The sequence below is a fragment of the Bombus vancouverensis genome, chromosome 1 (assembly GCF_051014615.1).
Source record: "Bombus vancouverensis nearcticus chromosome 1, iyBomVanc1_principal, whole genome shotgun sequence".
NCBI classification, from domain to species: Eukaryota; Metazoa; Arthropoda; class Insecta; order Hymenoptera; family Apidae; genus Bombus; species Bombus vancouverensis.
The window spans coordinates 10,980,442-10,997,464 of record NC_134911.1 but is presented as its reverse complement, the minus strand read 5'-3'; the positions used below and the strand labels follow the sequence as shown (position 1 = coordinate 10,997,464).

Below are 17,023 nucleotides of genomic sequence, written 5' to 3'. Positions count from 1 at the left end.
AATAAATTTATATTTACAGCGACATAACGGAGTCAATTTTATATCAATCTCCTTTAACTTTCCTTTTATTTGCTAAGTATAAGCGAACAAATTTGTAGGATCTTAAGAAGCACCAAATCAATTCAAATATATGGACCACCTTGTTTAAGAGTTAGTAGCATTTCGTGATTGTAGATTACAAAGTCGTACAAACCATGTAAACTCGCTCTAAAATGGTGAAATTTAGATATGAAATTATCAGAAAAAATTTAAAATCAATTCAGAGTTATACTAACTTGAAACTACGGGTCGCAAATTAGCAGTAAGTTAATCCAAACTCGTAGGAGTCATCCAGATTTATTTGAAAAGAGCACTTCGACGCTGCGAATCTTTAATTTGCAGTTTCTTGACGCTAGCTTTGAAATTTTAGAAACCTCAAACTTGCTGATCTAATTTGAGGACCCATATTAATTCTCAGTTTCTTCTACAACTTTGAATTTATTCCACATGACTCCTATGAGCCTATAGTGCTTAACCTTCACGCGAATAACGTCGTAATCATCTGTAATATCTATAACCTTTTTTTACATACTCTCGCTATTACTATATTTTCTTTATATTCTCGCAATACTCGCTATTTGAAATAATCGTTATTAATTTCATCCTACCATATTTAACATGATTTAATTATATATATTATATTTCATGGTATACTTTACGAATGCATTAATAGTAGCTTTGTAAAGGTTCACCTTAAAAATGTAAAATCTATTATTTAATTGAGTAATTTTGTTATCATTCATCTTTCACACAACTAGTGCAATTGGGTTTCTATCCATTCTATGCAAACACTTTCACAATCTCGTCGTTAGTGAAAATAAATGTGGTATAACGAGTAAATGATGTCGAACTGCTCTTATCAAGCATCAGATTATCGATTTTTAATTGGAAGGACTGGATAGGATCCCACGTGATTATTTGTGCTAAATGTGCTGTGGCAGATCAGTGCTGCCTAAATATTGAATCACAAGCTATTTCTGTGACTTCTCTCCGTCTAGGCTCGTAACCTAAAGTACATACAAACGTGTTTGCGTGCGTTCAGCTCTAGAAGGTTCACCTGCAATGTATGCTATGCATGCGTAGGACACAAAGTTATTCGTGCACTCAGAAAACGTGACAATGTCACTAACGAGTCGCATAATGTTTGATAACAACTATTATTGACTAAGCTTCTTTTCTTGATCAATCTCTTCTATTTTATTTCTCCAATAGTTACATTAGACGATGGTGGTAAATATATTTGGTTTCTAAATTCATTCCTTTTTTCCTTCTAAAAATAAATTTCTAGAATAAAAATAATATAGTTTATTTTACTAATCGATTTTAACTTTGAAATGTTTTTTCACATATATACCTGCTACAGTTGTGTAGCATTATAACTAGACTATGGATGTTAATGTATTTTTGGGAAATTTAAATATCCAACAATACGTAAAATACATATAATAAAAGTACAGAGAATATGCACAGTAGAAGTTGAAATACATATCTATATATATATATGTACATATGTATTTAGTTTTCATTTCCTTAGTTGTATTCATAAAAATACGAACTAGCATAAACATCCACAGGCTAATCGTGACAATTAATATAAATTTTTTATTTCAAGAGTTCATAGAGATTTTTCACATTACCTTTCCATACATTATCGATGAGGAGGTTTATCAAAGTATACGTATTTGTTACGTATTGTCATAGTATGTTGAACCATTGATCAACCATTGATTAACATTGCCAAGATTATTTCCGTGAATAATACTTCTTTCAATAACGTTTATCGGTCGAGTTAGTCGGAATTAAGCATGCTTCAGGATTTTTATCACGTGCGCGCTATTGGCTTGTCCTGCAAGAGGTGTGTACGATCTAAAGTACTTAGTTTTACATAACGATGATGCGACGATTCGATGTCAATCACGATCACGATTTTATGGTGTGGCATTGCGGTGTTATATCAGTCGCTTGTAAAGGTCACAAAGGCATCAGGCAAAAAATTTCGAAATACATTTTTAAACCTTTACCAATAATGATAGGTTTACAAGTATAAATATTGTAACTTTATTATAGCATATTTGTAATTTATTTTCTTTTATAATTAGCTACTAATAGAAACAAGTGAGATTTATTATAACTATTAAGAAATTTATGATATCGACATACTTTTGCAATAGGTAAAATACATACAGGCCATACGTATAGGCCAGATATGTCTGAAGTACCTACTATAATGTAGAAACAAATTTCAAAATACATTAACATTCAATCTATTTGAAAAAACTTACTCATTCTTTCGTTTAAACTGTGTTGTTGCTTTTGCCAGAAACTTTTGTTTTAAACTCTATTGGAATTTGTTCAAATTAAATTTTTATTGCGAATATCTCAATCTATGTTTTAAAAATATCTAAATGACGCTTATGCGCATAATTTCAAGCCACGCAGAGAATGAACTGGATATTTATGAGCGTATTCAAAGAGGAATGCAACAGAGTCTGGCTTCAACCTTCGCCATTTATCGAGGCATTTATTGAACCGTTAATGATGGTTTATGGGGTGCGTTTCACGGTAAAGAAGAAATTTCTGTTTCATTTGCCTCTGCCGGTATGAATTTATGCACATTGTTAAATGATATATTTATGTAATGTGCTCCAGGATAGTCGAGCAACGTTACCGAGAATATCATTTGCTGACTCAATCGCGCGTAAAATATTTAGTTGTCATTGTTACATTGGATGCGATTTTTATCTCTTTTTATTAGTAAAAAGATGTGTGTAAACATTCAAATTACTTTTTATAAGTTCGTTTATCTAATGATTATTAATTCTGATTAAGTTTATTTCATTATTTGATATACTGTTTTACATATTATCATTACACAGGATACGACTTTTAATCTGTAAATATTTCAATTACCTTATAGATTACTATGAATGATTATTAATTTCAGTTTATTTTATTTCACTATTTGTTATACTCATTTACATATATTATTAATATTAATACATTTTAAATATTGGTGAAAATAGTTGTAATCCTTAACCATGGTATTTTATTTGGAATTTACTGAAAATTCCAGTCTTTTCTCAAACATGTATTAAAGATGTATTTTTTAATCTTGATGTTCCTAATCTTACACTTATCTTCTCTATTTCTAAATTGTCCAGTTAACATACAGATGTGTATTGCTACTTACGTGACTGAGCATATAAGATTTATTCAGCTTTCAAGAGGGGAAGATAGATATTAGATTTAAATAAAGTCCTTAGCAACTTAGACAAACGATCATCTTAATAATAGGGTTCACATACACATACTTATGTATGATATATATACAAGACCGCGAAGAAATCGACGAATTAACCTCATTCTTCAATGACCCACCAAAGAATCTTTTCTTGTTTCTCCGATACTGGATGATCCAGCAATATCAATCTACATTGCCGAACGTCCTAATTCACTATGATTACCATTATAATTACATGATCGATAGAGGAAGTGAACCATTAACCTTGTTCGATTTGCTGTGTCTACAGGAAGCCTAAATTTAACGTTTCCGAATTCGTATTGTTCCACACGTGAATTACAACGACTACACTAACATCATCCCACCTTTGAATTGATGTATCATTGTTGTCACTATCACGGATTAACTTGTACTGTTAGAAATCGACCGAGTGTCTCACAATAGAATGTAAACTTTGATTTATTATAATGATGGTAGAGCCCCTTAGTGACGAGAAACGTGCATCTGAAGTACTACATTTATTTACTTATAACCAGATTTATTCATTTGTTAACTCTTGTATTAACCCTTTCGTCAGTATTATTTAAATTCTTATGAAAAAGTAGAATTTTAAATACAAATATGTATACAGTAGCGAACATATAAATAGGGACAAATTTATATTAAAATTTTCAACGTAATTTAGTTAGTAATTTTAGTTAGTACATAATTATTTATTTAGTATTGAATTTACTAATAAATATTTTCCTACTAGGTATAATAAGTTCTTCTCTATATGTTCATTAAACGTAAATGGGAGTGATGCAGTAAAGTAACATTTGTGTCAAACTTCAGTTTAATTTCAATTTTAATCAAATCTTTTATTTTCTACGTTCACCAGAAAAATGGATTATGCATTTTCATATTACTCATACATTTTAATTAGTGGGAAAAATAATTCTCACCGTCTACGAAAGAGTTAACCAGATGGCGTTTTTGTTTTATTCTGCGCAGCGTGATACTCGTTATCGAAGGAGAAAAAGCAAATGTAATTTCGTGATGAATGCTTGGCCCGCTGTGTTCGATAACTAAAGTCGTTCTTTGTGACTGCTTGAAGATGCTGAAATAGAGACTGCAAACAAAGAACGGAAGTCTCACAGCCGTGACGGATGAATCCGTTCTGCCGCCTAAAAACAGACTTTTAATACCGAGACGGAAACTTTTTAGCTTTTTTAATGTGTTTATTTCCTTTCGTACGAGGGTAAGTAAATCTGTTGCCCTGCTCGAACGAACGTCATTATTAAAAAGAGATTTTAACCTTTTGCTTTTTTTCTGATATAGTTCCTCTAGGACATATATTTCCTTAAATTATGTTATGTTATTCTGTAATTTATACATCAGAGTAAATTAATCAGATTTAATTAGGTGTGTTATTATAATATATTAGTAGAAAATTAACTTCTGTTATAATGTCAATTCTATTTTATTACAAAATTAATAGAAGTCATATATCAGGTGTTCCCTAATTTACAATAAAAATGGGGTCATGGGGAGATTCTGTGGCTCAAAATAAGACAAAACTCAAGATTGACGAAATTGCGTTGCAGGCTTCATTTTTGAAAAAGTCGAATTTGAACATTTTTTTCTTGTAAGTCTTACACTAATTCTCATACAAAAAATTGAGAATTTATAATACAATGATTATTATTCTTACAGAATTGTCCTACTTTCGCAGCTACTTTCGGATCTTTATAAAACAGTCTGATCAGACAGAAACACAGATGCGATCATGCCCAAGAATATTTCCACAAATTATACTGCTTGAGATTATTAGTGAAGGAAACACAATCGTATGTTATTAAGGCCATGTGATCAAACACAATCTACGATTAATTACGAAAATATGGATCGATTAAACATTAAACAAGCAAAAGAGCGCTGGTTTCGGTCGAATCAACATGATTTATCAAAATCACTGCGATTGCTATTTGCATTGGGACTATTGTCGTGCACGTTACGCAAGAACGTGTTTGCACCACATAAACGGGAAATCGATTTGTATTTTACCTTTCACGCCAGCTCGCTTCGCCGAAAGAATTCGTTCAATTTCTCGTTGCAACACTATTGTGTGACGAATCATCGTTTGCACGACTCTTTCGAGATTATGCATACGTTTCGCTCGAGTAAACCAATGACTCGTTCGTCGACGAATCTTCTCTCCTTGTCGCGCTGGATACAGTTATGCTTGCAAAGCGAATGCCGAGAATAAGACGAATCATGCAATGACGCAAAATTTGCGTATTTTTTGTTTGGATTGTTAAGGTGAAAAAATCCTCTATTAAATTAATGGATGAACTTTTTAAGGACTAAGTTAATTTAATACATGTATGTGTGATTGGTATTTTTGTTTCATGTACTTTATAATTTTTACTATTTGTTATTGTTTGATATTTTAAAGTAGTTTTTATTAAGAAATTATTCGAAAATAGATAGATGAAGTGTCTGTATAAATGCGTATTTGGTCATTTTTATTGAGAAATTATTTAAGAATACGTAGAATTTTAATGTATATTTGTCTACTTTGGATTATTCTTAAAGTTTATATTTTATTGTGAGTATATGACTTTATAATGAAATTAGAATCATTGCTATTGCAGAAATATTCTTTCCTGCAGTATTTAATTCAGTTTGTTAATGCATCAGCAAAGTACAAAAAACATCAAAGGATGTAATTATTTTAAGACCGGGTTGCATCGTCGTCTTTTATGGAAAAAGGCCCTTTTAAGGAGTGTATACACAACATCTCCATGTGGATTCCATATACGCCGTGAGGACAAAAAGAGGTCTCGGATGTCAGACGAAGGTCGGCGTTGGACAAAGTACGTGAATACATATATATATATACAAAATTCTTCTTCTAAAGAGAAAAAGTGACAACTTTGTAAATGTATATAACACTGCAATAATTTACAGAGACAAATACATAAACTTTATCTAAAAAGGAGAAAGCACACACGAGGTAAAATTAATAATTAAATAATGCAGAAGAATTGAAAGAAAAACTTTTCTTCTAAAAAAAAAAAGAAAAAGGAGAGAAACTATACTTTAACTATATATATCACATATATAAATATAATTATTTGCAAGGTGTTACATATAAATTTGCTTATAAATATATGTAGAACATAATACATAGATGTAAAGAATCTGTATAGAAGATAATACTAAGAATAATACAATGCAGGGAAAAAATGCAGGAAGAAAATAATGTCACTTAAAAGATAACATGCAAGATAAGATATCTTCCAAAAGTCACGTTAATGGGACAACCATACTATCAACTCGATTGTCCACAGAACCTACGTAACAAAGAAGGAATTACGAAGCTTTTGAGTTATGTAACGTTAGAATTTCTAGGAATGGTAGAAAATGACTACTGCATTAAATATCAGTACCCTATGCCAGCAAAATGATGAATTAGTCAACAGATCAAATGAGACGGACAAATTAAATTTCATCTTCACTTAATTATCCGAGGAGCAGAAATTAGGTCTGGCTCGATGTTTCAAACAGGGTCAATGAATGCTCCGTTGATACGCGCAAGAATACATATTCACTTTTCCTCTGTATCTATGATCGCAATTTAATCCGCAAAACCGGCGTTATTAATAGAATCTCATAGAAGAGATCCAGACACTGTATGGAGCACAGAGAATATGTAATCCCCGAAGAATATCACGAGTCTTGTTTTATGCCGCAAAACCGAATTTGAATATATTCATTTATTACAGCGATATTTTGAATTAGACACTAGAACAATTCTCATAAACAGTTGTTAGTTGGAGTTATAGAAAAAATGAGTCATAAGCTTGTTATCAGTATTGTCAATATCTTGAAGGTAATAATGGCTTGTTCACTCAGAGATTTCTTGTATTTAATGCATCAGTATGTTATTCTCCACTATACATTACATCATGTATAAATACATTTACGAGAATTAACATAGATTCGAGTAGAATTAATTTGTAGTAGTTAAGTCTCAATTACATAAGTAAAGAAGTTATGTAATTAATAAACTAACTAGTTTTTCTACTTGAGAATATTTTTTTCCTTATATCCAATGAAGTCGATTTGTTATTTTTATTGTAGAGTCTCAACAAACGAAGGATTAGTTTAACAGTGGAAATTGAACCGATGTCAACGCCACTTGTTGGCTGTTCTTATATTCTTCATTTTTATTGCTCCAACTGATCAGTTTAGATGTCATAAATACATAGACAGTTTGCAGTAGAATTGGACAGAATAGAATAGGATGGTTGTATTAATTGTAAGTACTTATAACGACGAGCATATGGATGGATAAAGTCCTTATACCAATTTAAAAAAAATTAAATTAATGAGAAAATATTTCCTTGCTTTATATGGTCAGTACGGTACGTTTTTTATATCGGTATCATACATTCATGTATGAATATGAATCATAATTCTGATTCAACGAAGGTAGAGTTTACTTTCTAGTTTGACCTCTACTTTTAATTTCAATCGAATTGAGAGTTTTTCGTATTTGTTTTTCGTGCTTTGTATCTGAAGCAATGCTACAAAACTGAATAGCTACGTTTCTAAAATCTCGTATATATATTATATATATTATATATATAGCAATGTATATAAATTAAGTGGTTAAAAATATAAACAAACGAAATCGTACGACGTCACCACTATGAGATCGCAATGATGTCTGCATAACGGTCGTCTGCACCGGACCTAGACGATGAAAAATCGTTTTGACATGTTGCGCTGTGGTAGTACAGCCGGTTCGTCCGTGATTCCCCCATCGAATGGGTGTAAATGAATAAATCCATCCTCCTTGCAGGCTTCCCGTTGTGAAAGTTCGTGTCCACAAAAATTCTTGGAAATCAAATAAAGTATCGAGCATAGCGTAGGTTTCGAAGCGACCGACCAGTCCACGGTCATCGTCGTGGAACGAAGGAAAAGGAAGAAAAAAGATAATTCTGCTGATCAAACGGTATCACTGGTGCAGTACACGTAGATCAGCGTTGGTTATTGTTGCATCGTCAGCTGTGACTAGAAATTTTATGGTAGACACAGTCAAATCACAAAAGAGAGGATGTTCTAGTAGAGGACAGAATATTAACTCTGTGCACTTGAATATTTCTTTGCAAATATATGATTGTTTGAGTAAACATTTTTGTAAAGTATTTTATTTGATACTGTGAAGTTACGTGTTATGAGATAAAAGCTGGAAATATAATTTAGGAAAAATATTTCTGTAATTGTAAGTTCATGTATGAGAGAATTATAAGATAGTAATTAAAAGTAATTATACATAAGTATATTTTATAGTAATATTTTTTAATACAAAAGGCTAACATTAGAAAAAGAGATATATCTTTGAAAATCTTACTATTAGATGAAAGATAATGCTTGCATAAAATTTTATTTCATAATATTAATAACGATTATCTTATGACAATTATAAATACGGTACCATTGGACATATAAAAAATGAGATATAAAATATAATATCGTGAAAACAAAATATAATATCAATAAAACGAAGGTCATACAACGATTTTGAACGTAAGAAGATATTTTGTTTTATTATATCCATCTTGTTTAAACAGTACGGTGAAAGACATCTTTGTTTTCTTATCGATAATTTTATTTCTGGTCATCGTGGTAGATCACTGATGCTTCATAACGCGAAGAACATGAACAAACGCGTGAGACAGAAGGGAAACCAGTGAAATCGACCACTCGTCGCAGGCTCGAGAGAAAGGTTTGAATCTCTGGCTTCCTGCCTGCTGTCAAATGAAAGAAGATGAAGAAGTGAAATAGATTCGCATAATCAATTAAGCATCAATGTACCATCTGCAACAGTATCAGGATCGACAGATATTTTTTCATTATCGACATTCTATATGATTGTTGCTCAGCGACGTTTTTGAATCATAGCATTTTTGACTATCATTTAATTAAATATCTCCAATAAATATTACTTAAACAATTTTTTATAAAATGTGTTCGTTCTCTTTTATGAGAAATTAAAATTTATTAAAAATCTGTATACTCAAAGCTACATGTTGCAGATAATTGTACATATTATTACCGAAGGTAATAAATATCGGCAATTAGTTGACAGGTGATTTAAGCTTCATTAGTGTCTCAGCGTTAATTAAAATCGTCACGTTTGCAAAAAATAGGCAGGAAAATATGAAATACGTGAGCATCGTGCGAAACATCCAAATCAACCCAAGGGCGTCAGCGATTTTTTTATCGATAAACAATGGAGTGGTAATAGTTTTTAGAAATGAAAATAGTGGATTCTGTTTCGCTGAAGGAATATCGTTCACGTTACTCTTCATAACCATTTTTCAATCTAAAAAACATACATGAAGAAGTAAATAGTTATATGCAATTAACGAATTACACTCAAAGATAAAGGTTCAAAGACAAAACATAAAGAAGAAGTAATTTAATTTAAATTATAAATAGAGTGACTAATTAATAATAGAATGAAATAAACTTCAAGAAAAAAGAAGACTGGAGAAGGCAGAGTAAGTGAGAAGCACAAAGTGTAAAGTGTACCTTTATACTTGCTGATTTCAGGATTGGAACAGGAATGACCTAATTCCTTTCTGTTTTCTTTTTCTGTCTTCCTTTCTACTATCTTCCTTGGGTTCTACTTCTGTTCCCAAGAGCTCAACTGGTATGCAGAAAATTAGCGTTACCAACCTGGTATGCAGAAAATTTATTTAATTAAAGAAAGTGATAGAGATAACTTGCAAGAAATATACACTGTACTGACAATACCATTACCTTTCAAACAAGCTATTTATACCTATTAAATACTTCATTAATTGTTGTGCAAAACTATAATAAAAAATTTGTTTCATTTGTTAAATCTTTTTTAACAAGCTTTCTTCATTCATTATCCGTTCATTTACAGACGTCAAACTATCTACCAACCATAAGAGCCGATTCATAAGGACATCTCGTGAAGAAGAAGCTGTTCCAACTATTGGCGTAATCGGATTGATCTCCAGCAAGAAATGTCAACGCTAGAGGAACAAGAATCAATAAGACGACTTTGGCTATCTTCTCTGAATATCGTGGCATCGAAGAAATTGATATTAATGCGAGAATATCCAACGTGGCCTGTTTATCCGGGTCCAAGAGGATGATTTTGTCGGGTCTTATTAGAAGAACGTCCAAATCAGATACAGCTGCCATCGCTGGTGCTGGTATCAATCATGGTTAGATCGTTTTGATATAATGACCATAAACGGCCGCCATTAAGATCCACGTAACGTTTTGATGAAAATTAATCGTTAAACGTGCTGCTCCACTTCCGACAAGACAATTCGCGAAATTGTTCCAACGATACTGGCTTCTGGGGGATTCAAGTAAGTTGTTTTACTGGCTTTCACGACATACTGTTGTAAAACAAATTAATCGTCAACAGTTACATGTTCCCGGGTATCTGAGCGAATCGACAGAAACTAAGAAGGTAAGGACTCGAAACCTCAGTCAAGATTACAAATTATACGCTAACGCGTATGATTATTCAAATGATTTTATAAATCGCTAGATACCATTTCGATAATTTGCGTGTAAGCTATAAATAGAGTTCTGTAAATTTCAGATCTTTATGCATTTCGAAAAAGAAGATTAAGATGCAAGAATATACAATTAAAATATTGACATTAGAACTATGACAATGAGAAATAACCGATTCATAATTTTTGTTTAACTTATATATTCACAACAGTGCATTTTTGGAGGTTTGAGCAATTTTTTGAAAAATATTTGCATAAATATTTGCATTTTTTCATGTACCTATGATTTTAATTTTTCTAGTATATGATCTATGGCTTAGTTGTTGACATGTAGTTTTGATGTTTACAGGCTGAGTTTGCTTTACTATGCATGTCGTGTTTAGTATATCGCGTTTACTATGCATATATGCGTATGTAATTCACATCACCACTTACGTTATACGCATTGAAAACAAAAGCTTGAATAAAAAGTTTGAATTACACGAGAAACACGCGATACTGAACGCGTTGTTAATAATTGTTATAAATAATCCAATGAATGATTAGCATATAATATTTTCGTATATGACAAATATCAGTAATTTTATTCATGCCTTTACTTGCATGCAAATGACCACCATTCCAGTAATAAGGTCAATGAATTTTCTTCTGCTGGTCCGCGAGAAGTCAGACGCGCATAAATTTTTATCCGAGATGGTCATCTTTGTTGCATTTGACTCGAATCTCAATTCCTTGGAATTAAGATATCACGAGGAGGAGGTGATTGGCTATGTGACGATAAGGTTTAAGTTGCACACAGGAGTTTTCGTTGTCCACCTAAAATAGATTTAATCCAAGGTTACTGGTACTAGGTGAACACTTCGTGCGACCGTATTTTGTAGTATTTCTAAGAGCTTAAATTGATAACGTTATGTATGTATGTAGAAGTATAATTCTTACAGAGCGGAAATTTCTTTTTAATGGTGTATATTGATGATAGAAAATTTTATAAAGAGAAATTTTGCAGCATCAAAGAAGACATTGGCATTTAAACAATTTTTTTTAATTTTCGAATGAGTTCTTAAATAAATAATTAGGAATTCGTTTAGGTGAATTTCTAAAAATATATACGAGATTTCAGAATTCCAAATTTTAGAAAAAATATATCATAGTATTGATAAACCATCAATACCACCTAATGATAAAATCCGTAGTCACTTAATTGCTAACCCAATAAATGGAATGTATGAAGTTAGGAATATCTATACCAAAGGATATAACAAACAAGTTTTAAGATAAATTAAAATATCTATCAAAAAGACTTAAAAACATATAAAAATTGTATGATGCATATTTATAAATACATAAAGAACGTCATGTAAGTGAAAAAGGAATATTAAAACTTATATGAAGAAAGTTAGAAGAGTTTCGTAAAAAACTAAATATTGTTAATATGTAAAAAATTATATTAATGAAATTTCATAGACTTTCGAATTCCAAGGCTTCCGGCACGGTTCAAGTCTATGATGACTTCCTTCGATTAGAGATTTCGCAACGACATCGATGAAAATCTGGTGTCTCCCTGCTCGAATGTAATCTCCACAGTGTGGTAATATTGTGGTCGCACGATCTTGCGTGCTTTTTTCCCAACATCATCTCAGAAAATCGCGTTTTATTGTATCTCTTTCCCGTCTTCATACGCTTTCACGATTATAGCTTTATCATTTCTTCGCTGAACAAATTTATATTTTCATTCGATAAGATAATCCTGTTACACTTCATATCCTGTTATCTTTACGTATGTTTACGTAATTTGTTTCTCTATACATGCTGTAAATAAGAAAATGCTAATTAACTAACAAGATTATAAGATGCAGTAAATCAAGGGATTATTGGAGTTAGTCTTACCAAAGAAAAAAAAGAAACAATCGTTCTAGTTTCAATACTTAACCATCACGGCTCAAGGTTCCTTATTGTAATGAAATAGCAATTCTAATGTACCATTACCACAAGCATAATTTTTTTCTAATTACGTCTCGCTATTTAGCTTAGAACGAGCTTTGTATTACACGCGAGTACTTTATCTCTAATTAAAGATCTTATTTCGAAGACCATTTTGTCTTATTGCAATTCTAAACAGATTCTTTTGTTATCTGTGCTATCAGCTATTTAATAATTAATTTTTTTATAATAATTGTAACAGGTTCCTTAATCTGTGTAACTTAACTATTTTTAGATGGACATAATCTTTTCATTTCAAACATTATTGAAGTTAGACTTCATGAATATTGTATCTATCCATACTTGAACTATATTTACATTCATTATACCTATATTTATATTTGAAATTTTCAAATTTTGATAAATGTTGAAGTTTACCAAACTTTAAAAATGGAAAGCCTATCATAGGCATAAAATTCTATACTTACCAAGATTCTAAAAAGCTTTAAGTATCTTATACTATTACTAATAACATTGTAGCATTATTGAATTATACTATCTATTAATAACACTAATATACATAAAATTGTATAATATCAAAATTCTCTATCGATGAACATATTCCAAAAAAAGTATTATTTGCCACACACGACTTTAAATATCCATCGCATCAATCATTTTAATTCTGACGTAGCTGATTGATCACTATTATATTTCCATTTTGAACATGTTACGTTTCGAATAGCTTTAAAAAAAAATAGGAGGAGAAACAAATTTTCTCTTCCAGCCTACTTAGCCACGTATCGTTTTATTTTCGGAGTTCAATTCGATGGTCCACCAGCGACTGTTCGTACGTGTTTACTTATGTAGGTAGTATTCTCCTCTGAACATTGTATTGGAACCTGTCATAAAAATATTTCATAGATGCCTGGTTCTATTCATCGAACGAATTTGAGGGCAAAAAGTAAAGGAAAAAAAAAGCGGGGTTATTACCTTCGTGACCCGTTATCGCTTTGTCACGGAACAGTTGTGTGTTGCGGGAACAATACAGGTGCATTTGAACGAAGAACAAAAGAATACTTAAGGAAGGAGAAAGTATTAACATTCTGGGTCACCGGTTGCTGAACGCATTTACGATTAGAACGCATTCTTACAAAGCGTTGCTTGCCCTATCTATGCATATATATAGGCTTATCAAAATTATTCAGTCAGCGCTATTCAAGGAGTCACATTTGTTCTGTGTGTAACAATTATAATCTTCGAAAGAGCCACTCGTGATACGCGCTGGAACACTTTGAATTGAATTTTAGAAGAATTTTATGTTATGGACTTTAATAGAATTTAGTTTTTCAGGAAATTAAAATGAATTTTTAGAGTTACCTAGGGATTGTAGGATACTCTCAGAGCTGGAAATTCTGTGGTAAAAATACTCTGTGCATTGTCATGTCCTTGATAACGAATATGATGGATAAAGTACTTTTACGTTCGCATCGCTTCATTCATGAGTGAAAAATAGTCTCGTGGCCCCTTACACGTACCGTTTCCTTCTCTCTACTGTCACTTCTGTATTTAATAATAGCCAGTTTTTCTCAAAATTTCAGATATATGTAAATCATTTTCAGTACCAACGATAGAAATTTCCTTTAGACCTTAAAAATACTTTCCACATTAATAATCAACACTTATAGCTATCAAAAATATTTCCTATAAAAGATATGATGTATAATTCTGTAGTAATATACCTATCACAATATTCCCATTCTCCAGACCTATGCAACGCCAGTATTTGCCCGACTTTGTACGTTCATTATGATATCTATTAGGATAGGCTGTAAGCACGAGGCTCGATCATGCTCGATCACGTTTCCATAGCGGACAACAGTATGCCATCGCAGAGGATTATCGTAGAAGGCAGAGATCGCGAATCGGTTGGCCGATGTTAGGATCGCCGTTTGGCGCCAGCCTTTGCTGCGCTCGTTAAACTCGCGTGCATGCACGTTCAACGGACGGGCGCAGATGCATGTAGCATCTAGATATACACCGGCGTGTATGCAAACGCGTCTCTGTACAGGGCATTCCACTTATCTACCTACGGATTTCATACGGAATGTTAATGGGGAATACGCGCGCGACCACGCTGTCGATAAACATCACATTACGTCGCGTTTCCAAATATCGCGTTTCCATTCTGGTATAAAATACAGCTTTGGAAGCGTATCCTGCGAAGGTGCGGGTGAATGATCGTCCTGTGATCTTAACTGCAAGATCTAAAGGGAATCGTAGTTCTGAAAATGAGGAAATTGGAATCTTAGCTTGTTTGATAAATGTTTGATACAGAGTAGCAGAATTACCGAGGTTGGATAAAAGTTAGAAGAAAATTAAGATAGAATAAATACCGTATTAAGATCATTTTATGACCAATTCTTAGGGTTACTATCCTTACATACGTATCCTTTTATGAAATTATTTTTATCTGCAATTAAATAATAAATTTGCAGTCATAAAGTAGAAGATAGGATAATAGATAACACACTTGAAAAGTCTGTTTTTATTACCGGATTTTGTTTCCTCAATTTCCCTCATCTCAACAGAGCGCAATACATATCCCCAAGGGGATACAGAAGGATTCCCAGTAGCAAGTAGAATCCCTCTAGCGTCAAAAGAGTGGCTTTCAGAGCTTAAGCGCCGGTAGTGCACGATTTAGTGGACAAAACCAGGAACTACGGTTCACTGTGCTTGAGATCTCAAAGAGCAAGGGGGAAACCATAACACAACGGCATTGCTACGCGAGGACACACTGTCCCCTATAGCGCATCTCATCGCGCAGAAAAAACTATTAAAGTGGACAGATATAAAGTACAAGGCGACCAATTATACAGCGACGGTTTCCTTGAAATTGTACGCTACAAAAAGAAACATGCAGCGCAGCAAGTTAAGAAGCAATTACTTAAAACCGTGCTTTGGGTGCAAACTGAAGTGCTTTTCTCTTCATGTACACTACACAAACGTTGCATGAGAGAGAATATAATAAATATTCGTTTGTATTCAATCTAGACATAGTATAAAATCAAGTACTCGGCAAGCGTCTGTATGTTCCGAGTTCGAGCTAATCTCAAGAACTATAGGACACATTTTGATGAGGTTTTCCTCAATTTTAAAGAGCATTTCTCTAGTAAGGTTTAGATGTGTGAAATCTGACATTAACCTATGACAGAAAGAAACAGGAGTCGAAAATATGAACAGAGATGTGTTTCGTTTGGAATCGCTGCCACGATATAACGAGGCGATATGATTCCCTCTCCGAGAAGCATCTTTCTCTTTTCGACATACGGCATATCAAAAACTTCACGACTTCGCTGGCTAACAATCAGTGTTGTTTCATGGACTACAGAACGTTGGCCCAGTCATATTGTTGAAAAAAATTATATGAGGTTAAGTCATTTCACTAATTGTATTGATGACTGCTCATATACATCACCAAACGATATGTCATTTGTCTTTTTACTCACTACCAACATGTTGCATCCACCTATGTTTCCTCATTCGATACTTCTAGACAACAATTATTAATTAATTCAACTATACTATCTGAAATAATAGGATCGTTTTTATAATTAAGAACTATAGACACAATATTCATTGTCACTCTGACCAAATAACCTTAATAGACTTACTTATCAATCAGTTTCATCTTTTTCCTTTTATTCGCCTGTAGTATTATAGTAACTTTCATAATATAGTAAGATCTTTAATATCAATTAACATTACCGATTGATGCACTGACACTAATTATAGTTCCTCTCTTCTCTCATTATGTCTGAGGTATAGGTCTGTTAGGTGACAGCCTTACTGAAGAGTCCATACTAGGAGACCTTGGACGAAACACTCACTAATTATAGTGGAGTCCAGCAGTTGAATAAATGCTTAATATAATAATATAAATAAAGTTTTCTTTAAAACCTAAGAATTTGAAAGAGAAATTAGTTTAGAATTCTTCATTAAAAATTTCTCCAAGTTAAAAAAATTACCAGAAGTGTATATTGATTTATAGCGTGGCATTAATTTCGAATTAATAACAAAATTATTAGCTGATTCAATATACATATAATATGTAGGCACATATATGGCAAAAATAATCTCAAATTATCCAATAGTGTATCACATGCAACATTGATTGCGACTTTCAATTATCCCCTCATGTTTATGTCAATTTACTCGTTGACGTTGAAGCATATCAACTTTGATGCTTAACCTATATTACATT

General features: G+C 32.4%; 3 long non-coding RNA genes across 8 annotated transcripts; 1 reads left to right on the top strand and 2 right to left on the bottom strand.

The window, feature by feature from the left end:
* Positions 1-20: 20 nt before the first annotated feature.
* LOC143302748 (uncharacterized) lies at positions 21-4,309 on the bottom strand. 2 transcript variants are annotated; one of them, XR_013058537.1, is made up of 4 exons: positions 4,225-4,309; positions 1,677-1,885; positions 276-1,323; positions 21-207 (listed from the first exon to the last, which is right to left on the bottom strand). It is a non-coding gene; the product is annotated as an uncharacterized LOC143302748 (long non-coding RNA). The 2 variants fall into 2 exon arrangements; XR_013058536.1 differs by lacking the exon at positions 4,225-4,309 and adding an exon at positions 3,545-3,747.
* LOC117153506 (uncharacterized) lies at positions 4,310-7,313 on the top strand. 3 transcript variants are annotated; one of them, XR_013058524.1, is made up of 5 exons: positions 4,310-4,520; positions 4,761-4,907; positions 4,976-5,644; positions 5,917-6,138; positions 6,233-7,313. It is a non-coding gene; the product is annotated as an uncharacterized LOC117153506 (long non-coding RNA). The 3 variants fall into 3 exon arrangements; XR_013058522.1 differs by having other exon boundaries at positions 4,311-4,520; positions 4,775-4,907; XR_004463621.2 differs by having other exon boundaries at positions 4,312-4,520; positions 4,775-4,907; positions 4,976-5,581.
* A 1,242-nt stretch (positions 7,314-8,555) lies between these two features.
* LOC117153579 (uncharacterized) lies at positions 8,556-16,298 on the bottom strand. Of its 3 annotated transcripts, none has more exons than XR_013058530.1 (10): positions 15,315-16,298; positions 15,156-15,232; positions 14,919-15,044; positions 14,502-14,848; positions 14,140-14,408; positions 13,753-14,051; positions 12,727-13,661; positions 9,869-12,648; positions 9,390-9,659; positions 8,556-9,084 (listed from the first exon to the last, which is right to left on the bottom strand). It is a non-coding gene; the product is annotated as an uncharacterized LOC117153579 (long non-coding RNA). The 3 variants fall into 3 exon arrangements; XR_013058532.1 differs by having other exon boundaries at positions 8,556-9,081; XR_013058534.1 differs by lacking the exon at positions 9,390-9,659.
* Positions 16,299-17,023: the final 725 nt, after the last annotated feature.